This window comes from Schistocerca serialis, chromosome 9 (assembly GCF_023864345.2).
Source record: "Schistocerca serialis cubense isolate TAMUIC-IGC-003099 chromosome 9, iqSchSeri2.2, whole genome shotgun sequence".
In the NCBI taxonomy this organism is placed as follows: Eukaryota; Metazoa; Arthropoda; class Insecta; order Orthoptera; family Acrididae; genus Schistocerca; species Schistocerca serialis.
In genome coordinates this window covers 361,102,589-361,127,464 of record NC_064646.1, presented here as the reverse complement: position 1 = coordinate 361,127,464, position 24,876 = coordinate 361,102,589, and the positions used below count along the sequence as shown (strand labels likewise).

At 45.1% G+C, this 24,876-nt stretch overlaps 1 protein-coding gene across 2 annotated transcripts in view; it reads right to left on the bottom strand.

Moving 5' to 3' along the window:
- LOC126418840 (fatty acyl-CoA reductase 1-like) overlaps nt 1-24,876 on the bottom strand; it is a 266,538-nt gene that overhangs the window by 137,987 nt on the left and 103,675 nt on the right. The window contains exon 2 of one of the 2 annotated variants that reach the window (XM_050085819.1): nt 23,294-23,393. The exons of the other annotated variant lie outside the window; for it this stretch is intronic. The gene's annotated coding sequence lies outside the window, so the exon portion shown is untranslated. The remainder of the gene's footprint in view (nt 1-23,293; nt 23,394-24,876) is intronic. 2 annotated transcript variants of the gene reach the window in all.

Sequence of the window (24,876 nt, the reverse complement as noted above, 5' to 3'; positions counted from 1 at the left end):
CATCCTCCACGTCCTATGAAACGCCCGTCGAACATCCTGTCAAGGGTCAGGCTAGTGTTAATTGCGGAATGTGCAGATGCACCATCATGCTGATACCACATATGTCGACGCGTTTCCAGTGGGACATTTTCGAGCAACGTTGGCAGATCATTCTGTAGAAACGCGATGTACTCGTATGTTGCAGCTGTTTGGGCCCCTGCAATGAAGTGAGGACCAATGAGGTGGTCGCCAATGATTCCGCACCATACATTTACACTCCACGGTCGCTGACACTCTACCTGCCTGAGCCAGCGAGGATTGTCCACGGACCAGTAATACATGTTCCGTAGATTCACTGCCCCGTGGGTTGTGAAACCCGCTTCATCGGTAAACAGGTAAAACTGCAACGCATTCTCTGTTAATGCCCATTGACAGAATTGCACTCCATGATTAAAGTCATCGCCATGTAATTGCTGATGTAGCGACACATGAAACGGGTGAAAGCGGTGACGATGCAGTATGCGCATGACACTACTTTGACTCAGTCCACCGGCTCTCGCAATGTCCCGTGTACTCATGTGTGGGTTCATGGCAACAGCAGCTAACACACCAACTGCACCCGCTTCTCCTTTGATGATGACTGGGTGTTGTGTGCTGTCCTTAGGTTAGTTAGGTTTAAGTAGTTCTAAGTTCTAGGGGACTGATGACCATAGATGTTAAGTCCCATAGTGCTCAGAGCCATTTGAACCATTTTCTCCTGTGACGGGCCTGTTATGGACCCGTTTGTGTGCTACGACCATACCTGTTGCATACAGTTGGCGGTAGATGTTTTGCAATGTGCGGCACGTTGGATGCTCTCTGTCCGGGTACCGTTCTGCATACACCCTGCAGGCTTCAGCTGCATTTCGTCGACACTCGCCATAGATGAGTATCATCTCCGCCTTTTCAGAGTTCGAATACACCATGGTCACAGTTCCTACAACACTACACGATCACAGATGTCTGGTAACACGGTGTACTACAGTTGGTCTGCGTGCGGAGACGAATGCAGAATAACAATAGCAGCAAGCGCTACATGCGGACACTGCGACAGCTAGACCAAACCACAACAGTGCACTACAGCCACTCTCTTAACGCGGTCGTCATCGTAAACATGTCCCTGCAGATGCTGCTAGCCGACCGTGGCCCGTGTTTGTTACAACACGCAACTGAAAGTCGGAGGTTTCAAGCGTCAACTTTAGGTTACAATATCTCCGGATGTAATTAACATTTTACAATGCAACAAACGGCACTGATTACGTATTTTGTTTATATGTTCAGATGTGCTAACAAAACTAACGCGGTTCCATTTAAAAAACATAGGTGTTAAAAAACATACTTCCGTGCATTTTTGTATGGTTTGTATTAAACAATTACACTAGCCCCTCTCCTCACGTTCGGTCTGTGGAATCGATTCGTCAGTATTTGATGTGGTTTACGAAACATATCCAGCGGTAACGTTAGGTGACTCACCCTGTATAAGAAGGGCAAAAGACCCGACCCGCATAATTACAGACCAATATCCTTAACTTCTGTTTGCTGCAGAATTCTTGAACATATTCTCAGTTCGAATATAATAAACCTTTTTGAGACTGAGAAGCTACGTCCACGACCCAGCATGGTTTTAGAAAGCAACGCTCGTGCGAAACTCAGCTTGCCCTTTTCTCACTGAGAACTATGGATGGAGAGCAACAGGTAGATACCATGTTTCTAGATTTCCGGTAAGCACGTGATACAGTGCCCCACTGAAGGCTGTTAACGAAGGTACGAGCGTATGGAAGACGATCAAAGATGTGTGACTGGCTCAAAGACTTCTTAAATAATAGAACCCAATTTGTTGTCCTCGACGGCGAGTGTTCACCAGAGACAAGGATATCGTCAGGAGTGCCCCCAGGGGCGTGTGACAGGATCGCTGTTGTTCTCCACATACGTAAATGATTTAGCTGACAGGATGGGGAGCAATCTGCGGCTGTTTTCTGATGATACAATGCCGTACGGTAATGTGTCGAAGTTAAGCGACTGTAGGAAGATACAAGTCGACTTAGGCAAAATTTCCAGTTGGTGTGACTAATGGATGCTAGCTAGCCCTAAGTATGGAGAAATGTAAGTTGACGCGGGTGAGCAGAAAGATAAAACCTGTAATGTTCGGAGACAGTATTACTAGTGTCCTGCTTGACACAGTCACGTAGTTTAAATATCTGGGCATAACTTTGCAAAGCGATATGAGACGGACAGAGAATGTGAGAACTGTGGTCACCTTCGGCTTATTGCGAGAATTTTAGGAATGAGTGGTTCACCCGTAAAGGAGGCTGTATATAGGACGCTGCTGCGACCTGTTCTTGAGTACTGCTCGAGCGTTTGGGATTTGTTCCACGTCGGATTGAAGGAAGACATCGAAGCATTTCAGAGGCGGGCTGCTAGATTTGTTACCGGTAGGTTCTAACAACATGACTCCAAAAATATGTAAATTAGATGGGCAGAGCGTGGAACTGTATGGAGTATGTGTAAGGGCTTCCCAGAGAAAGTTCTGCAGGGTATTCGAACAATCTTGGAAACATGTGAACCCGCTCACAATCTCCATACAGTTCCGATCTCTCTGCAGTCGATCTCCAAAGCTTTGGGGCCCTGAAGAAAGACATTCGTGACCGTCGGCTTTTTCTTCGAATGAAGAGGTGCATGCCTAAAGTCATAGTTCCATAGGCAACCGCAAAAATTTTTCCATCAAGGGACTGACCCTCTTCTCTCACAGTGTGAAAAATGTGTTAAGAGTTATGGGGATTACTTTTGAAGTAATAAACAGTTTACTTACCTTTTTCCATCTGTCTTGTTTTTATTTGACTGTCCCTTCCTCATGCAGTTTAAGATCAGAGTTCTAGCAACAGTAGCAAAAGTAGCTCATTCAAGAGCTCGAACTCGCTGCCAACAATATTCTGGACACTTTCAAAGAAAAGAAAAACTGTAATATTATGTACACATGAGAGGCAGTTTCCAAAAAACTGAAACGAAATAAACGATCACATCCACATCTACATCTACATGGATACTCTGCAAATCACATCCAAGTGCCTGGCAGACGGTTCATCGAACCACCTTCACAATTCTCTATTATTCCAATCTCGTATAGCGCGAGGAAAGAATGAATACCTATATATTTTCGTACGAGCTCTGATATCCCTTATTTTATCGTGGTGATCGTTCCTCCCTATGTAGGTCGGTGTCAACAAAATATTTTCGCATTCGGAGGAGAAAGTTGGTGATTGAAATTTCGTGAGAAGTTTCCGTCGCAACGAAAAACGCCTTTCTTTTAATGATTTCCAGCCCCAATCCTGTATCATTTCTGGGACACACTCTCCCATATTTCGCGATAATACAAAACGTGCTGCCTTTCCTTGAACTTTTTCGATGTACTCCGTCAGTCCTATCTGGTAAGGATCCCACACCGCGCAGCAGTATTCTGAAAGAGGACGGACAGGCGTAGTGTCGGCGGTCTCCTTAGTAGGTCTGTTACATTTTCTAAGTGTCCTGCCAATAAAACGCAGCCTTTGGTTAGCCTTCCAAACAACATTTTCTATGTGTTCTTTCCAATTTAAGTTATTCGTAATTGTAATACCTAGGTATTTAGTTGAATTTAAGGCTATTAGATTATACTGATTTATCGTGTAACCGAAGTTTATCGAGTTCCTTTTAGCACTGATATGGATGACCTCACACTTTTCGTTATTTATGGTAATCTGCCACTTTTCGCACCATTCAGATATTTTTTTGTAAATCGTTTTGTAGTTTGTTTTGATCTGATGACTTTATTAGTCGATAAACGACAGCGTCATCCGCAGACAACCGAAGAAGGCTGCTCAAATTGTCTCCCAAATCGTTTATATAGACAAGGAACAGCAAAGGGCCTACAACACTACCTTAGGGAATGTCAGAAATCACTTCTGTTTTACTCGATTAATTTCCGTCAATTACTACGAACTGTAGTCTGTCTGACAGGAAATCACAAATCCAGTAATATAACTGAGACGATATTCCATAAGCACGCAATTTCACTACGAGCCGCTTGTGTGGTACAGTGTCAAAAGCCTACCGGAAATCCAGAAGTACGGAATCGATCTGAAATCCCTTATCAATAGCACTCGACACATCATTACAAGACGTTATGTGCGATCTGAATACTTGTCTCTTTCCGGTAAGAGATGTTATACGAACTTTGTCTACGGTTAAGACACAGCGGAAACATCCTACTTTGTAAAACACCAAGGTCATCCGTTAATCACAGAGCACTCAGTTACACCGCAACAGGTTTCCGATGGCATTGTTTAAATAATACTCGAATTCGTGTCCTGGATCCGTAAAGAAAACTGGAAAAAATTCTAAACGTAATTATGAAACAGAATTCAAAACATCGAACAGTCTGTTGATGAAACGGGCTAAAAATGATTCACGTGTTGCATAATTCGTGCAGGTGCGGGGCAATACCAGAAAATAAACCTTTCTGTTTAAAGGCCAAGAGAAAAGTCGCCTGGTGGGATGATGAATGTGAAAAGGTTGTTACGTAACAATACGCTTGTCGTTTTTTTAACAGTTCGATGTTAAGAAAGTGCGTTCGTGCTGCGATCCACGCGTAGAAAGTCTTTGCAACACACGCAGTCCCACTGTGTAAAGTAACTGCACCACTGCCAACAAAAGCACTGTGAACTGAAGAACCCATCTGAAATCCGAACAGTGATATATTAGTTGAATAGTTTTTGATCAGTGCCGCCTGCTCCCCTTTAACCAATTAGACTAGTTTAAAAAGTCAGATCTTTGTCGCATCAATCCGATTGCAAAATGGCTCTGAGCACTATGCGACTTAACTTCTGAGGTCATCAGTCGCCTAGAACTTAGAACTAATTAAACCTAACTAACCTAAGGACATGACACACAACCATGCCCGAGGCAGGATTCGAACCTGCGACCGTAGTGGTCGCTCGGCTCCAGACTGTAGCGCCTAGAACCGCACGGCCACTCTGGCCGGCAATCCGATTGCACTCACAGATAATACCCAAGAAACAATAGCATGGCAACAATCTTTAAGAAAAACTGACTCTTTTTCCAATGTCTTCAGCAATATCAGCAAAGTAAAATATTCTAATAAATATATAGTTTTTTTCGAATTTACAGCGTTTTACACTGAAGTGTCAAAGGTGATGGGATGGCGATAGGCGTACTTACAAATGGTGGTAGTACGACGTACGCAAGATATACATGGGCAGTGGATTGGCACAGCTATCATTCGTACTCAGGTGATTTATGTGCAAAAGGCTTCCGACGTGATTACCCCCGCACGACGGGAATTAAAAGACTTTGATGGCGAAATGTTAGTTGGAGTTACATGCAAGGGACATTCCATTTCGGAGATCGTTATGGGACTCAGTATTCCGAAATCCACAGTGTCAAGAGTCTGCCGAGAATACCAAAATGTAGACATTACCCCTCACCACGGAAACGCGTTGACCGACGGCCTTCACTCAACGACCGAGAGCAGCTGCGCTTGGATAGAGCTTTCAGTGCTAACAGACAAGCGACACTGCTTGAAATAAGAGCAGAAATCAATGTGAGACGTACGTCGAACGTATCCTTTAGGACAGTGCGGCAAAATACGCCGTTAATGGGCTACGGCAGCAGACGACTGACACCTTTGCTAACAGGACATCTCTTGCAGCGCCTCTACAGGGCTCGTAACCATTGCGATTGGATCCTAGACGACTGGAAAAATATGGCCTGGTCAGATAAGTGCCGATTTCAGTTAAAGGTAGGGTTCGCGAGTGGCGTACACCCCACGAAGCCATGGGCTCCAATTGTCAACAAGGCGCTGTGCAATTTGACGGTGGCTCCATAATGGTGTGAGTGTGTTTACGTGGAATGAACTGGGTCGTCTGGTATGTTGGCCAACTTAGAGATCATTTGCAGCCATTCACGGATTTCATGTTCCCAAACAACGATGGAATTTTTATGTATCACAATGCGCCATGTCACAGAACCACAATAGTTCGCGATTGGTTTGATGAACATTTTGGGCAATTCTAACGAATGATTTGGTCCCCAGATCGTTCGGCATGAATCCTATTGCACATATATGATACATAATCGAGAGGTCAGTTCGTACACAAAATCCTACACGGACAACATTTTCGGAACTTACGCAGAGGACATCCAACGACTTGTTGAGTCCATGCCACATTGCTCTGCTGCTCTACGCCGAGAAAATGGAGGTCCGACACGATATTAGGCTGTAACCAACGACTTTCGTCACTGCATCCAAACTTGGGCAGCCTGCTTTCCACGGATGACTGTCTTCTCCACAATCAAACTCTAAACTGGTGCTATGCACACTGATAATCAAAACATTATGGCCACTAGTCACCACGTGATTGAACGCTGCCTGACGGCGCGGAGTACACGTGACGCGATAAAGAAAGTATATAAGCAGAGACGAATGGGGAAGTGTTCCAGCGACAATACGAGACGCAATTAAGGAAAACTACTTTAAAAAGCTGCCTCTACAAAGGTCTGATTGCTAGACCCACATATAGGCATCTCGGTAAAGCCGGTCGGCTGCTCTCGTGAATATCAGTGGAATGTGGTTGGAGAACACCATGAGTAGGTGGCAAGATGTTGCACGTCCATACCTCATCACAGAAAGTGGAGGTCAGAGGCTGCCCACTCTGGGAAGCAAGGCTGGCGGCTGTCAGTGACAGATCTGATGACAGAGTAGAATGCTGGTGCAAGCACAAGTGTTTCGGACCACACCGTTCAATGCGCATTGTTGAACATTGAGTTCCACAGCGGGCGACCACTGTGTGTTCCCACAGGGACACAACGACATCGTCAGTTATGATTGCATTGTACACGGGGTCATCGAGATTAGAACATGGACCAATTAAAACGTCTCGACAAGTCAGAACACCACGATACTCCCCACGCTAGTCCATGTTCGTGTATAGACATTCCGGCATTCGGCCGAATAGCTTGGTGTATCCTTCACGACGATGGCGTATTTCAGCAGAGTAACTACACACACCAAAAAATGTTTTGCATCACCACGGTTTTGAGAGTTCCGGAACCAGTACAGAAAATTGGAATAGAGATCAACATAAACATCATTTCCGCCCTTTTTATTGCTCATGAAAACCACACATTGCATGTTGTACCACCGTACAGGGAGACCTTCAGAGGTCGTGGTCCAGATTGCTATACACACAGGTACTTCTAATACCCAGTAGCACGTCCTTTTGCATTGACGCATGCATGTATTCGTCGTGGCATACTATCCACAAGTTCATCAAGGCACTGTTGGTCCAGATTATCCACTCCTCAACGGCGATTCAGCGTAGATCCCTCAGAGTGGTTTTTGGGTCACGTCGTCCATAAACAGCCCTTTTCGATCTATCCCAGACAAGTTCGATAGGGTTCATGTCTGGAGAACATGCTGGCCACTCTAGTCGTGCGATGTCGTAATCTTGAAGGAAGACATTCACAAGATGTGCACGATGGGGCCGCGAATTGTCGTCCAAGAAGACGAACGCCTCGCCAATATGCTGCCGATATGGTTGCTTTATCGGTCGTAGGATGGCATTCACGTATCGTACAGCCATTGCGGCGCATTTCCATAACCACCATCGGCGCACGTCGGACCCACATAATGCCACCCAAAACAGCAGGGAACCTCCACCTTGCTGCACTCGCTGGACTGTGTCGAAGGCGTTCAGCCTGACTAGGTTGCCTCCAAACATGTCTCTGACGATTATCTGGTTGAAAGCATATGAGACACTCATCGGTGAAGAGAACGTGATGACAATCCTGAGCTGTCCATTCAGCATGTTGTTGAGACCATCTGTACCGCGCTGCATGGTTTCGTGGTTGCAATGATGGACTTCGCCATGGACGTCGGGAGTGAAGTTGCGCATCATGCAGCCAATTGCGCACAGTTTGAGTAGTAACACGACGTCCTGTGTCTGCACGAAAAGCATTATTCAACATGGTGGCGTTGCTGTCAGGGTTTCTCCGAGCCATAATCCGTAGTTAGCGGTCATCCACTGCAGTAGTAGCCATGGGAGGTCAGAGCGAGGTATGTTTTCGACATTTTGTGTCTCTCTGTACCTCCTCCATGTTTGAACAACATCGCTTTGGTTCATTCGGAGACGCCTGGACACCTCCCTTGTTGAGAGCCTTTCCTGGCACAAAGTAACAACGCAGACGCGATTGAACCGCGGTATTGACCGTCTAGGCATGGTTGAACTACAGACAACACGAGCCATGTACCTCATTCCTGGTGAAATGACTGGAACTGATCGGCTGTCGGACCTGCTCCGTCTATTATGTGCTGCTCATGCATGGTTGTTTACATTTTTGGGCGGGTTTAGTGACATCTCTGGACAATCAAAGCTACTATGTCTGTGATACAATATCCACAGTCAACGTCTATCTTCAGGAGTTCTGGGAACCGGGCTGATGTAAAACTTTTTTTGATGTCTGTATCATTGTCATAAGGGCAAAATCGTGGTTTGAGGAGCATGATACTGAACTCATACTGATGTCTCGGCCACAAAATTCGCCTGATGTGATCACATTGGTACACATCTGGGACGCTATCGGTCGTCAGCAATCTACAGTCTGTAATTTTCTGGAATTTCGTGATGTCTGCGTAAACATCTGGCGCCATATACTTCTCGAAACCTAAAAGGGACTTGAGGAATCCATGTCACTCATAATCAATGATGAGTTGCGTTCCAGAGGTGGATGACCGCACTATTGAACATGCTGGCATAATGGTTTGATTCATCAGTGTTATAACATCAGTATGTGCTAAATCTCCTCATGTAAGTATGCTGTTTAGGTTTTTTATTGGTAACGCCACCTCTGTATGAAAATCACTGGCTGTGCTGTGTGCAGTCTGTGGGTAGTTTGCATTGTTGTCTGCCATTGTAGTGTTGGGCAGAGGCAGCTGGCTGTGAACAGCGCGTAGCGTTGGCAGTTGGAGGTGAGCCGCCAGCAGTGGTGGATGTGGGGAGAGAGATGGCGGAGTTTTGCAATTTGTCATGAACTGATATATATATTATGACTTGTGATGATATTAAGGTAAATACATTGTTTGTTCTCTATTAATATCTTTCATTTGCTAACTATCCCTATCAGTAGTTAGTGCCTGCCATAGTTTGAATCTTTTATTTAGCTGGCAGTAGTGGCGCTTGCTGTATTGCAGTAGCTTGAGCAGCGAAGATTTTTGTGAGGTAAGTGATTTGTGAAAGGTATAGTTTAATGTTAGTCAGGGCCATTCTTTTGTAGGGAATTTTGAAAGTCAGATTGCGTTGCGCTAACAAAATATTGTGTGTCAGTTTCAGCACAGTCGTGTATAAATTGTTCAAAGGGGACGTTTCACTCATACTGGACTCAGAACTCACAACTGCTGATTTGCTATTGTTACAGCATAGCAGTCTGTTAAAGATTACACCCACTGGTACTAAACGTTCTTCAACGAAACTCTGAACTGGTGATATCACCTGCTGATATCCTGCTGGAAAGGTCTTCTACCCACGAAAAGAATCCGCGACCCATTCGCCGATTTCGGGAATTCAGAACAACTCCCAAATTTTCTTTCGTATTTAGGACTTGCTGGATGACGATCAGTTTAGCTTTAGAAAAGGTAAAGGTACTAGAGAAGTAGTTCTAATGCTGCGCTCGATAATGGTAACAATGAGCAATAAAAATCTAGACACGTTCACAGAATTTGTCGATTTAAAGAAAGCGGTCTTTCTGTTTAAGCTGACACTGAAAACACACACGGAAGAGTGTTGCTTCTTACATTTGTCGCGAAATTTTGCAGAGGGCTGACAAAATTAAAGTCTGAGAGGTAACTGGCTAATAAACACAAAGATCTACCACCGAAAGAAGGTCTGCCTCTTGAATCAATATTATCCTAATTATTCTGCAACATGTACACCACAAATCTCGACTAACAGCAGTTTATCAGTTCCCTTGTCATAGCTCCCACGTCTAACAATTGTTTTCCACAAAGTTCCGCCCTGGTGCACGTTTTAGTTGACAATGTGTGCACAAGCCGTTCTCTCCTGTGCCGATGTCGCCTGGTTTCCGCTCCATCCAGCTTTTATCAGTCCCTCGAGGTCATTTAACGCTATGCGCTCCGTTTTGTTTACTAGATATCATTACCAGCTCCCTACAACTTATGAAATTTGCCTCCTTCTCCACCTCAAATGAACATCTCATCGTAATTCCAAACATTCCGCAAATATGACTTCAATACACCTATCAGTTCTTCACTATCTACCAATCGTGCCATGCTGCCCAGCGAATACTAAAACATCCCAACCACATTTCATCTACACGCCCTCAAGATCCTCACCAGAATTCCCTTGTCCTTTGCCTTTGCGTCCTTTTCTTTCCATTTCGAATATCATGCTCAGTTCTCTATTCAAATTATTTCTGTCCCAAATCTCATGTCTCCTGCTACAAAATTTCTCACATAACTTATCACAACATACCGCCCCAGCAACTAAATTGATATCAATCTATTTAAGAGCGCAGGCAAAAATATGAGAACACAACACATTACCATGCCAAAGACTGTGCAGGATACTACACACATCAAAATATGTTTTTCATCACCTCGGTTCCGAGAGTTCCGGAATCTGTACAGAAATTTGGAATAGAGATAAACATGAACATCATTTTCGCCCTTTTTATTGCCCATGAAAACCACACATTGCATTTTGTATCACCATACAGCGAGATCTTCAGAGGTGGTGGTCCAGATGGCAGTGAACACCGGTACCTAATACCAAGTAGCACGTCCTCTTGCATTGATGCATGTCTGTATTCGTCGTGGCATACTATCCACAAGTTCATCACGACACTGTTGGTCCAGATTGTCTCACTCCTCAGAATGGTTGGTGGGTCACGTCGCCCTTTTCAAACTATCCCAGGCATGTTCGATAGTGTTCATGTCTGGAGAACATGCTGACCACTATAGCCGATGTCGTTATCATGAAGGAAGTCATTCACAAGGTGTGCACGATTGGGGGGGGGCGGAGGGGGGGGGGGGTGGAGCGAATTGTCGTCCATAAATACGAATACTTCACCAGTATGCTGCCGATATGGTTGCACTATCGGTCGGAGGAGGGCATTCAAGTATCCATGACCACCAGCAGCGAACGTCGGCCTCACGTAATGCCACCCCAAAACAGCAGTGGACCTCCATTTTGCTGCACTCGCTGGACAGTGTATCTAAGGCGTTCAGCCTGACCGGGTTGCCTCCAAAGACGTCTCCGACGATTGTCTGATTGAAGGCATATGCGACACACATTGGTGAAGAGAACGTGATGCCAATCCGAAGTAGTCCATTCGGCATGCTTTTGGGCTCATATGTATCGCGCTACAGGGATTCGTGGTTGCAAAGATGGACATCGCCATGGACGTTGGGAGTAAAGTTGAGCATCATGCATCCTATTGCGCACAGTTTGAGTCGTAACACGACGTCCTGTGGCTGCACAAAAAGCATTACTCAGCATGGTGGCGATGTTGTCAGGGTTCATCCATTACAGTAGTAGCCCTTGGGCGGCCTGAGCGAGGCATGTCATCGACAGTTCCTGTCTTTCTGTATCTCCTCGGTGTCCGAACAACATCTGTTTGGTTCACTCCTAGGGGCCTCGATACTTCCCGTGTTGAGAGCCCTTCCTGGCACAAAGTAACAATGCGGACGTGATAGAGCCGCGGTATTGACCACGTAGGCATGGTTGAACTACAGACAACACGAGCCGTGTACCTCCTTCCTGGTGGAATGACTGGAAGTGATCGGCTGTCGGATCCCCCTCTGGTCTATTAGGCGGTGCTCAAGCACGGTTGTCTGCATCTTTGGGCGGGTTTAGTGATATCTCTGAGCAGTCACAGGAACTGTGTCTGATACAGTATCCACAGTCAACGTCTATCTTCAGGAGTTCTGTGAACCCAGATGTTGCAAAACTTTTTTTTTATGTTTGAAGTTGACATCGATATCAATTTCCAGTCTCTCGGAATGGATAAACACAGATGCTGTATGGTTTTAGAGGGATTCTTATACCATTCTTCATGCAACACAGTGACCAGTTGAGGTAACGATGATAGAGATAGTCGGCGATCACGCAGCCTTCGCTCCAAAGTAGGACCGCGGAACCTCAATAATATCAGAATCCGGTGATTGTGGTGCCCATCGGAGATGCGACAATTCATCCTCGTGCTCACAAAACCTGTCTTGGATAATACGAGCTGTGAAAACAGGGACCCTGCAGTCTTGGAACACAGCAACACCATTGGGGAACAAACACTGTATCATGGGATGGACATGATCAGCCAAAATGGTCACATAATGATTGGTAGTGACGCGACCTTTCAGCGTCACCATGGAGCCAATGGAATATCACGCTATGTTGTCCCAAAAATGATAGAGATGGACAGCGATCACGAACCCTTCGCTCCAAAGTACAACCTCAATAATATCAGAATCTGGTGATTGTGGTGGCCGTGGGAGATGCGACAAGTCGTCCTCGTGTTCTCAAAGCCTGTCGTAGACAATGCGAGCTGTGTAAACAGGGACCTGCTGTCTTGGAACACAACATCACCATTGGGGAACAAACACTGTATCATGGGATGGACATGATCAGCCAAAATGGTCACATAATCCTTGGTAGTGACGCGACCTTTCACCGTTACCATGGAGGCAATGGAATATCACGATATGTTGTTGCAAAATGCTCACCGAAGCCCCCGCCATGTATCATTCTTGGGACGTAAACTCGGCCAGAATTTGGAAACAGTGTGAAGCAACACTCATCCAGCCAAATGACATTCTTCCGTTCTTATGGCTTCCGCACCACGTATTGCTGTTATGGGCATATTTGCATCGCTCACGAGTGGCTTTGGAATTGCAGCTCACCCTGCAATTCCCTGCTTACGAGGCGAGTTTTTTAAGTAAATACCGTTTTGAAATTTCAAAAAAAGACGTGCTAAGATATCTCACTAATTTTATTTTTACATCAAAGTTTGTGTTAATCTACTTTTCTACGTAATTTCCGTCAATACTGAGGCACCTGTCATAACGTTGGCTTGTTAACCACTGCATCACCACTGTTTTGACTTCGTCATCGTCTTGAAGACGCTGACCTCCCAGGTGTTTCTTCAAGTGTAGGAACAGATGGTAGTCACTGGGCGCAAGATCTAGGCTGTACGGAGGATGATCTAGCGTTTCCCATCGAAAAGATGTGATGAGATCTTTGGTCTGATTCGCCACATGCGGGCGGGCATTGCCTTGCAGCATAACGATGCCCTTGCTCAACTTCCATGGACTGTTGCTTTGATTCCGGTGTGACGTAGTCCACCCATGTTTCATCGGCCGTAACAATTTGGCTTAAGAAATCATCACCGTCGTTGTGGTACCGCTCAAGGAAAATCAATGCACTGTCTAAACGTTTGGTTTTGTGCACATCCGTCAATATTTTCGCTACCCAACGTGCGCACAATTTTCGGTAATTCAAGTGCTCGGTCACAATGCCACACAAAACACTACGAGAAACATTAGGAAATTCATCCCGCAAGGACGAAATCGTAAAGTGTCTGTTTTCTCTCACCTTATTGTCCACTTCCTGCACCAAACTTTCATTAACGACCGAAGGACGCCCACTCCGTTGTTCATCATGCACATTTGTGCGGCCATCTTTAAATGCTTTCACCCACTTTCTTACCATTCCATTACTCAAAATGTTTTCTTCGTAAACTGCACAAAAAAATGGTTCAAATGGCTCTGAGCACTATGGGACTCAACTGCTGAGGTCATTAGTCCCCTAGAACTTAGAACTAGTTAAACCTAACTAACCTAAGGACATCACAAACATCCATGCCCGAGGCAGGATTCGAACCTGCGACCGTAGCGGTCTTGCGGTTCCAGACTGCAGCGCCTTTAACCGCACGGCCACTTCGGCCGGCTTCTGCACAGATCTCACGATGAATATCGATCGCTTTTAGGCCTTTAGCACTAAGAAATCTTATAACAGCCTGTACTTCACAGTCGGCGGGACTCACGATTATCAGAGGTATCTTAAACACTCAGTACACAACGCAAACAAGGAAGAATCAGACTGTAATGGCGTCAGTGCGTATATTAAGGTACAGGCTTTCATGTAAAAATAAAATTATTGAGATATCTTAGCACGTCTTTTTTTACATTTCACACGGTAGTTACTTTAAAAAACACGCCTCGTATAAGGTTCCCTTCGTCTTGTTTTTGTGCTGACAGGGTCCGAGAATCAGTTCTGCTGTGACTTCCGCAGCTGTCTTCTCTTTAATGACCGACAACCACAGTCACTGAACACACATTGTGACTCACCAGATGATGTTTTTCCATTTTCCCTTTATGCCATATGAATCTTCGATACCGTGCCTCTTGAAACAGCAAACTCTTTCAATGCCTTGGTCACGGAAATACCTACCATACGAGCACAAAAAATTTGCCCACTTTAGACTTCACTTAACTCCGACAGAGCACACGCAGTTACACAGAATACCTTTCTGACCGCGACTGACATGTGCAACGTATTGAGGAATTGCAAAGGTTTTGTTCGCGGCCAAATACAGCAGCGCAACCTGCAGGCGTGGATAGAATCTGCTGTGATATTCAAGCACGCTTTCCTCGTAGTGTTTTCATATGTTTTTCCAGCCCCTGTAAGTCTCACTCAGCCCTCTGACACGCAATGTAAAGTTTCGTCAGTAGGTCTTTTGACTCCATCCACATCGACATGGCCTACTTTATAAACCACTGCAAAGAGCATGGCAGACTGTATGTGCATATATTGCCTGTATGGTCTGTTCCACTTTTACTTGAAAAGAAAGACTGCATCCTCGTAACTGTCTCTGAGCGCTCTGTAGTTAATGCAGTCTTATCCTCATTGTTTCCATGGGAGCGATACATAGGGGGCGAAGTATATTTCTAGATTCAGCACTCTATACCGGTTCTTAAAACCATGTAACAAGGCTTTCGCACGACGTTTCGCTTCCACCTTCAAGTGTCTTCCAATTCAGGTTTTCCACAACTTCCGGGACGCTTTCCCGCAAGCGAAACAAACCTATGACCATTCGTGCTACCCCACTATCAATACCTCTGACAGTCCTACTTGGTAAGGATACCATACAGTCGAGCAGTATCCTAGCATGCGATGCACATGTGTTTTGTAAACTGTCTCCTATGTAGATTGACTGCGTTTTCTCAGTATCCTACCAATGACCCGAAGTTTGTCGCCTGCTCCACCTACGACCGAGCCTGTTTGATCATTCTGTCTCATTATTATTGCATCCAAGCTGATTGCTTGACTGATTCCAGTTGTGACTCACTGATATTGTAGCCAATCCAGCGTTTTTCAGAATGCACAGTTTTACACTTTAGTTCATTTGAAACAAACTACCCCTTTCAAAACTTATCAAAGTGTGACTGGACACTTGCGTAGCTTTGATTTCAGATGGTACTTCAGCGCAGGTAACTGCATCATCTGAGGTTGCTGTTTATATTGTATGCCATGTCATTAACATACAATATTAACAAGGTCACAGTAACCTTTCCTGGGGAACGCCTGAAGTTACTGCCACTTTTGTTGATGATTCTCCATCCAGCATAATGTCCTGCGTCCTCCTGAATCCCCTCATAAGTTCTATCCGATTACCAACATCGTAGTTCTTTTCTTAATAAACATTGGTGTGAAAACGTTCATATGCTTTGTGGAAGTCAAGAAATACTGTCTTGATGCATGGCTTTCAGGGTGTCGTAAGAAAAAAGCACTAGTCGGATTTAGCATGACCCATGTTTTCAGAACAAAAGTTAATTGGCGTGTAGATGGTGTTCTGTTCGAGATATCTGTGCAGTGCAATGAATTGCCTTGGATTTATTGTATGGAGTATAATCAGTATTTGTTTTTAATAAATCGCAAACAGATTTTTAACATCGTCGATGCCCAACTGACTTTTCAATAAATTAAAAAATATGTAGTAATTGTTTTAAATGTTTAATTCTATCCTTGTTCATCATTATAAATGCTCTCGACTGAAGAGCCCTAATATACAGCAGTTTAGCACTGACGTTCCCTAAAGAGAAAAAGTATTACACGGACAGAAAGTCGCCACAATCGCGAATGCTTCTTCAACGGCTTCTGTGTCGTGACGTAGGTTCATTGAGTGCGGGAGGGGGGAACAACAGCAACAGCGTAGCTTTCCGGATGTGGAACCCGTCCTGTATGTGGTTTATGAGAGCGGAGTGAAAGTGGAAGTCCAGTTGGGACGTCAGCAGCATTGCGCCCTTGACAGTGTGTGGGCGCGCGCGCGCACGTGTGCAAGCGCACATAAGACAGAGAGAGAGAGGAGGGTACTGTTGTGGTCAGTCTTTCTGGCCAGAATGCGTCATATGGCTTGAACTGACGTGTAGCGTGCGCGTAAACGGAGATAATGAAAATCCCTTTACCATTTCGACTGGTTTGGCTTAGAGAATAATATTTGCCAGGGAATAGAGGCCTACAAAAAAATGGTTCATATGGCTCTGAGCACTATGGCATTTAACAGCTGAGGTCATTAGTCCCCTTAGAACTACTTAAACCTAACTAACCTAAGGACATCACCAACATCCATGCCCGAGGCAAGATTTGAACCTACGACCGTAGCGGTCGCGCGGTTCGGGACTGAAGCGCCTAGAACCGCTTGGCCACTCCGGCCGGCAGAGGCCTACATCTTGACAATAAATTATGTAGCTAACGGCATCTATTTGAAATATGAGAGGCTACATTTTAATTCATAGTGAATTAATTAATACAACCACATTAAAAAATGGATCCATTTTTTAATCCAAGACGCAACGTTTACACATATATTTCGAGGGAATAACACTGAAAAGCAAATACTTTTGACAATTTTAAATTTGACCGGCCGGTGTGGCCGAGCGGTTCTAGACGGTTCAGTCTCGAACCGCACGACCGCTACGGTCGCAGGTTCGAATCCTGCCTCGGGCATGTATGTGTGTGATGTCCTTAGGTTAGCTAGGTTTAAGTAGTTCTAAGTTCTAGGGGACTGATGACCTCAGATGTTAAGTCCCATAGTGCTCAGAGCCATTTGAACCATTTTTTTTTTAAATTTGAAAATAAGTATTTTTTTTTATTTTTAAGTATCATATGTATTCTTTCCATCTCGTACATTCGGTACAATCAAATTACTGTAGACAGTGATACAACCCCCACAATAACTAGCATTTTGGGGAGTATCATTCAAAATTGTAATATTTTTATGCACGTTCAAATCTGAACATCAACCAAGAACAACGTTGCTTGGAATGCCTCTTGTATAAAAGATGACATAATTGAACAGCTTCAGTCGGAAGTCGAGCTCGTTCTGAGGTCCCTTACGAACCAGGTTTTCAAGTGTTGTTTTATTTTCTGAGTTGTGATCAAAACCAGTAGTTTTCAAACAGTAAACCCATGGACTTGTTATCTTAGAGGCCACAGACGAGCTTAAAGGTAAACGCCAAGAGAAAGTAAACATTATTATGGTGGTCCAAGTAATTTATACTGAATGCTGCACTACACGTCAAAGTGACACAGATACATGACACTGTTCAGCATGATCACCACGTCTGTGTAAACAACGATCGAAACGTGCTAGCAATCGTTCATTCCTCGACGACACAAACGTGCACCTTGGTCACTGAGTAATTCTAGTACCGCTGAGTGAAAGTCCCCACTGTTGGAAAATCTCCCCCCCCCCCTAGACGTTCTATCAGCTTGCGAAAAGATATTAATCGCAAGATATGGACTGCTGGATCCCATGTTCCCATGTCTGTAGTCAATTTGTTGGCGCCGTTTGATTACTGCTGGACCCGACATTGCATTTAGTCCACATATCGCCAGACTTTCGTGATTAATCTGTGTACAATTTTAGACGCTTGGCCCACAGTATTCGTACTATCCTGCGTACGTCACATTTAGAATACGTCTCCAATTGCGGCGCCATTTCGCACTCACACTTTGACGCAACTGTTAACGGTACCGCAGCAGAACTCTCTTTGCAGGAAACTCTTTTGTTAGTGCACCACTCTTGTTGCGCTACGATCTAAAAATGGGATAACGTTTTTGACATGCTTTCTGAACATAACTGCGTAGGTTTCCGTGGCCAGAGTCAGTTAACATTAAAGTCTTCTGGGTGTAGTATGAGTCATAATGTAAAAAAAATTCGCTGGAGATACTAACGTTCAGGCCACAGTTGCAGTCGCCTGCTTCTGGTTCTACTGGTGACCCAGACCCAGGCCCAGAAGATGGTCACTGCTACCGTAGTCGAAACGTTGGTATCTCCAGTGTAGTTTTCTTACAATGTGATGTGGTACCATGCCCAGAAAAATTTTATATTAATTTGCTTCCTGAAGTACCTGCGTATTTACAACTGTTGAGCAAATGTGTATTCCTGCGCTTGTAGAGCTTAGCGCAAGTAAGTCTACATGCACATAAAACGGATCGGAACTGATCAACAATGCCACATGCGGCACTAATTTTCGTCAGCAGTGATATGGAGGAGCACCTACAATGTATCTCTTATATAAATTTAATCACAGACATTCGCTAATGTTGAGGTTGGGGGTTCCTAGGTATGAAAGGGGAAGTCACAAACTTAAATCCAGTTTCACTTTTAGGCAGTGAACGTTGGGATCTTGCTTGAATTTTAGGAATAGTCTTGTAACAACAAATTAACAAAAAATTGTGTGTGATGTTGAAAGGAATACATGTTTTGAAAATTGAAGATATGATCCCTTCGTACTGTCCGAGTGAAATAAACTGTGTACCGTGTCACAAAGCGGATTCCAGTTTTCATCCACAATCGCACTACGAAAGCAGTTTGGATACAGTACTTTTCAGGAAGCACCTGTTACATTTAGCCTCTCTGTAGATTTGCACTGCTGAGACTGTACGTTTGTGGGAGCATAGATTAGGATATTGATTTCGTAACTACCTACGAAAGAACAGACTGACACAATGTTCATACTCTCATCTACTGAGAACATTCAGGGCAGTTTTCCTTCTTGTGCTTTTGCTGCAGCTTTTGCATCCGACGTGCTATTATGGACCTATGTTTCCCTGCAGTCTAAGAACGAAACCAAAACTTGCTTCCAATTATTTTTAATTTTTTCTAAATCAAATTCTGAAATATTCTCCCACGCGAATATTTCATCAGAGCAGAATCAAACTTTATCGTTTATCCTTCTATATGACATATCTGGCACCTCAATAGCCTCACAAATTTGGAAGTGGTGGAGTTCTATCCAGTTGCCATGAATTTTACCGTTGGAAGACACCTCAATCGAATGTCCAGAATGTACCAAAACTACTGTGTCGATACGAGTATGTTTGTATTTACTAACACAGTGATAAACGATCGTGAGTGCTAATGCTGATTCCACATGAACTTCCCTCAACTCGGATAGTATGTGACTTGTAAGCCAGCTCTTTCTACTGAAAGTATTTTCTAACTAGACGGTATTCATTTTCATACAATTTCACGAATTTCTTAAGCCTTTCATTGTCTAAGTGGCAGACGCTGGCCATTTGCGATTTGCCCGATGTAGAGTGCCATTCCAGGGATTCCTAGCTAGGATTACTTGGGTGAAGAGTTCTAGTTATGTGCCATACAGCCAGGGGAAACTCCTTCAAAACCTTGGTTGGAACAGGATGACTGGGCGCATTTTTAAAATGTTTCTGTGACAATGTTCTGAGCTGGAAGTAGAGAAGAAGTGCTCTCGACTGGAATTTTTGGAGGAAATTTCGAAATCTGGCTTTTGGCTTGGAGACAAAAGAAAACTTATGAAAAGCGGGTGTCTGAAACTACACTCCTGGAAATGGAAAAAAGAACACATTGACACCGGTGTGTCAGACCCACCATACTTGCTCCGGACACTGCGAGAGGGCTGTACAAGCAATGATCACACGCACGGCACAGCGGACACACCAGGAACCGCGGTGTTGGCCGTCGAATGGCGCTAGCTGCGCAGCATTTGTGCACCGCCGCCGTCAGTGTCAGCCAGTTTGCCGTGGCATACGGAGCTCCATCGCAGTCTTTAACACTGGTAGCATGCCGCGACAGCGTGGACGTGAACCATATGTGCAGTTGACGGACTTTGAGCGAGGGCGTATAGTGGGCATGCGGGAGGCCGGGTGGACGTACCGCCGAATTGCTCAACACGTGGGGCGTGAGGTCTCCACAGTACATCGATGTTGTCGCCAGTGGTCGGCGGAAGGTGCACGTGCCCGACGACCTGGGACCGGACCGCAGCGACGCACGGATGCACGCCAAGACCGTAGGATCCTACGCAGTGCCGTAGGGGACCGCACCGCCACTTCCCAGCAAATTAGGGACACTGTTGCTCCTGGGGTATCGGCGAGGACCATTCGCAACCGTCTCCATGAAGCTGGGCTACGGTCCCGCACACCGTTAGGCCGTCTTCCGCTCACGCCCCAACATCGTGCAGCCCGCCTCCAGTGGTGTCGCGACAGGCGTGAATGGAGGGACGAATGGAGACGTGTCGTCTTCAGCGATGAGAGTCGCTTCTGCCTTGGTGCCAATGATGGTCGTATGCGTGTTTGGCGCCGTGCAGGTGAGCGCCACAATCAGGACTGCATACGACCGAGGCACACAGGGCCAACACCCGGCATCATGGTGTGGGGAGCGATCTCCTACACTGGCCGTACACCACTGGTGATCGTCGAGGGGACTCTGAATAGTGCACGGTACATCCAAACCGTCATCGAGCCCATCGTTCTACCATTCCTAGACCGGCAAGGGAACTTGCTGTTCCAACAGGACAATGCACGTCCGCATGTATCCCGTGCCACCCAACGTGCTCTAGAAGGTGTAAGTCAACTACCCTGGCCAGCAAGATCTCCGGATCTGTCCCCCATTGAGCATGTTTGGGACTGGATGAAGCGTCGTCTCACGCGGTCTGCACGTCCAGCACGAACGCTGGTCCAACTGAGGCGCCAGGTGGAAATGGCATGGCAAGCCGTTCCACAGGACTACATCCAGCATCTCTACGATCGTCTCCATGGGAGAATAGCAGCCTGCATTGCTGCGAAAGGTGGATATACACTGTACTAGTGCCGACATTGTGCATGCTCTGTTGCCTGTGTCTATGTGCCTGTGGGTCTGTCCGTGTGATCATGTGATGTATCTGACCCCAGGAATGTGTCAATAAAGTTTCCCCTTCCTGGGACAATGAATTCACGGTGTTCTTATTTCAATTTCCAGGAGTGTATGTCAATAACAGTGGCAATATATGTTGCCACAGTTCATAATGTCATCAGTAACAAGCTCAAGAAGAGCCAAACAAATACAAAAGTGGGTCGCGGAAGTGTTAACACAGCAACACAAGGGAACGAGACTCAGAGTGTGTCCAGATTTGAAAGAAAACTTTGGAAGGAAGGGTGACCCTTTCCTAAACAAGATTTTTACGCGAGATGGATCTCCATTTTGAACCAGAGTCCACGGGAGAAATCATGGAATGGATACACAGTAGCTCACCTGTCCAAAACAAATTAGAACGCAAGCGGGAAAAGCAACGTTTAGCGTCTTTCGGGATGCCAAAGGTGTCGTCATTTGTGATTATTTGGAAGATCAGCGTACAGTAAACAGACATGCTGATGAACAAAGTAAAGCCAGCAATGAGAGGAAAACGTCCCCGGATGTCAAGGAAAAGGCGTGATATTGCTACACAACTATGCTCGCCCCCACACTGCCCAGCTGACCCAACAGACCATTTACAAATGTGGCCTCATCCCTACAGACCAGATTTGGCTTCCTCAGATTTTCGCTTCTTTGGTCCACTCAAGAGTGCATTATGTTGGTAAAAGTTCAGCGACAAGGAGGAGGTGAAAGAATTTGTAGCAAAGTGGCTCAAACAATGAGACAAAGACTTCTTTGCATAAGGCATAAAAAAATAGTGCATCGTTGGAAGAGGTGTGTTAATATTGGTGGGGATTATGTTGTGAAGTAGCTAAAGTGACCTTTTGTAAAAATACAGTTTTTTTACTCCTTCAATTTGTTTCTTTAATTATTGGATGTCACTGCCTGAAATACAGTAAAATTGTCTACGTATTGCTGTTGTAGGCACAATGAATCCAAGATTATATCTAATTACAGCGAACACAGAGGCATTTAAGCAATTATTCTTCCAGCTCTCTATGCTCGAATGGAATTGGAAGAACTTCTACACTGAGAAGTACCCTCTGCCGTGCCCGCCCGGTTAGCCGCGCGGTCTAACGCATTGCTTCCTGAGCGGGAAGGCGAGCCGGTGCCCGGCACGAATAGGCAAGGCGCATTAGTGTCGAGATCCGGTGTTCCGGCCAGCCTGTGGACGGTTTTTAAGGCGGTTTTCCATCTACATCGGCGAATGCGGGCTGGTTCCCCTTATTGTGCCTTAGTTACACTGTGTCGGCGATTGCTGAGCAAACACCGTTTTCACGTACGCGTACAGCATAATTATTCTACGACGCAAACATTTGGGTTACACTCGTCTGGTATGACACGTTGCCAGGAGGGGCGGGTGGTGGGGGGGGTCCACTGGGGGGCGAACCGCACAATAACCTTGGGTTCAGTGTGGGTGGTGGTTGGGTGGGTGTACTGCTGTGGCCTGTTGTGGGGTTGTGAAGCACTGGGCTACGGCGGGGCGAAGCCTCTCCGTCATTTATGGGTCCCCGGTTTAATAGATACAAACGTACCCTCTGCCGTGCACTTCACATTGGTTTGCAGAGTGTAGCTTTAGATGTAGGAGTATCATGTTTGCTAACAGTCGGGCCGCTCTCTACTCCGTCGTAATCTCTCATAATTTCAATCTGCCTTTGCAGTTTGTTTAATCTGTGAAGCTAAAGTTGTGCAAATGTCTATACTTTTTGCTGTATGGACATTAGGCTATGGACACGATTTCGCGACCACATTATTGCGTACATATGTACAAATGGTATAAACTTGTTTAAGTTTAAAACTGTTACCTGACCCTACAGCCGCTAATGATGTCTCCAGTATTAGGAGATGAAACTTGAAGAGACACAGTAACATTTCCTACACTACAGTCTAACATCGATATAACAAATATCGTCAAGGGTGCAAATACCGGCGTGACGGTCTGTATTTTAGCAGAGTTTGATGAAGAGGTAGTGGAATCACAGTAACTATGTGTACTCACGTTTCTAAACAGTGTTTGTCTGTCAGAGTTCGAAGCGCTCAGCATCCAGGGCGGTCGCGGAGTGAGGAGATGTCCACGCGGCGCAATGCACGGTCCACACCTGCAAGCGGGAGAAATTAGTCCCGGAATACGGCGCCCCTCCGGTTTTGACGCCCGTATCGGGAGAATGTGGAGCGAGCCCATCCGAAAGCGATTAGTAACAGGAAGTGAGCGAACGGGTAGTAAACAAGGTGGGCGCTTCCGTGTGAGCTTGTTGAAGTTACCATTACCGTCCTCAGTGTAGCCGAAGGTCAGCCTCAGAGCTCAGTGATAACAGGCAGAAACGCAGGATCACAGTACTGGGCAGGTTCGTTTTTCTTTTCGCCATGAAATAAGTAAACGTGAGCATTCTGTGACATATTCTCGAGGGGGACAAAAACTAACAGAGGTAGACAGGCGTCCACAAGAAACGTGTCGGTGCCTACCACTGTCGTATCGTTTGTCCAAACGTGGCACTGAAAGTGCAGGCAGTCTTTATTCCGCTACATGTCATGGTATTATCCGTTGCTTCTCTCTTTATGCTTCTGTTTTGTCCCAAGCCTTATCTAATAAAAACGCGTGCCTATGAAATATTGTCTCAGCAGAGCGATTGGATTTGATGTTTCCAGTCAGAAAGGTCACAGGTGGTAGTAACTGACCTAGCGAAAAGTGAGGTTCTCCATGAAGCGCTCATTTCCCTCTTCCGTTCTTAGTCTATTTAAGCGATTTAGGAGATAATTCGTCTTAAAATGTTTGGTAATGTTGCTGTCAGTACATTCTAGTAGGATCATCAGAAAATAAAAAGGCATTATGAAACAATTTAGCCAAGATGTCTGCGTAGTGAGAAAAGTGCTAATTGATCCTGCACAATAAAAAGTCTGAGGCCTTTCAAAATACCGCCAAATAAATTCCTTTAAATTTTGGTTACATGATAAAGCATACAAATTTAAACGTTGTTGCTTCGATTAAATATCTAGGGATTACAATTACGAACCACTGAAATGTAACAACAATTGAGAAGTGTTGGAGGCGTGCGTGAGGAGGAGGAGGCGAGTAGACGAATCAAAGAGCTATTTGCAAAAATAAATAAATAAAAAATAAAAAAAATTAGAAGACGCAAGAAACCAAGAAACCTATGAGACGGCCTACAGTACACTTGTCCGTATTTGTGTGGAGCATAGCTGCACGTTATGGGATCCTTACCAGTTCAAAGGAGAGCAGTTAATTTTCTATTGCCACTAAATAGGGAAAAGAGTTTCACGGATGTAATGAGCCAATAGAAGTGGAAAAAACTGTAACAAAGACTTTTTCGTTGCGGTAAGATCTTTTCACGAAATGAGAACCTCCAGTTTTCCATTCCAAATGCCAAAATGCTTTGTTGACTCCCGCCTACATAAGGAGAAATGACCATCCTGAGGGAAATCTGACCACGCGTAGAAAGATAGGTATTCCACGTCCTAATCGAGGGTGGAATGTTAAAAAAAAGAAAGAACGGGTGTTTAATGCCCGTGGCTGTAATAATAAAAAAAATAGTCTGAACGTGGTCTATGAAGACTCTGCTAAAC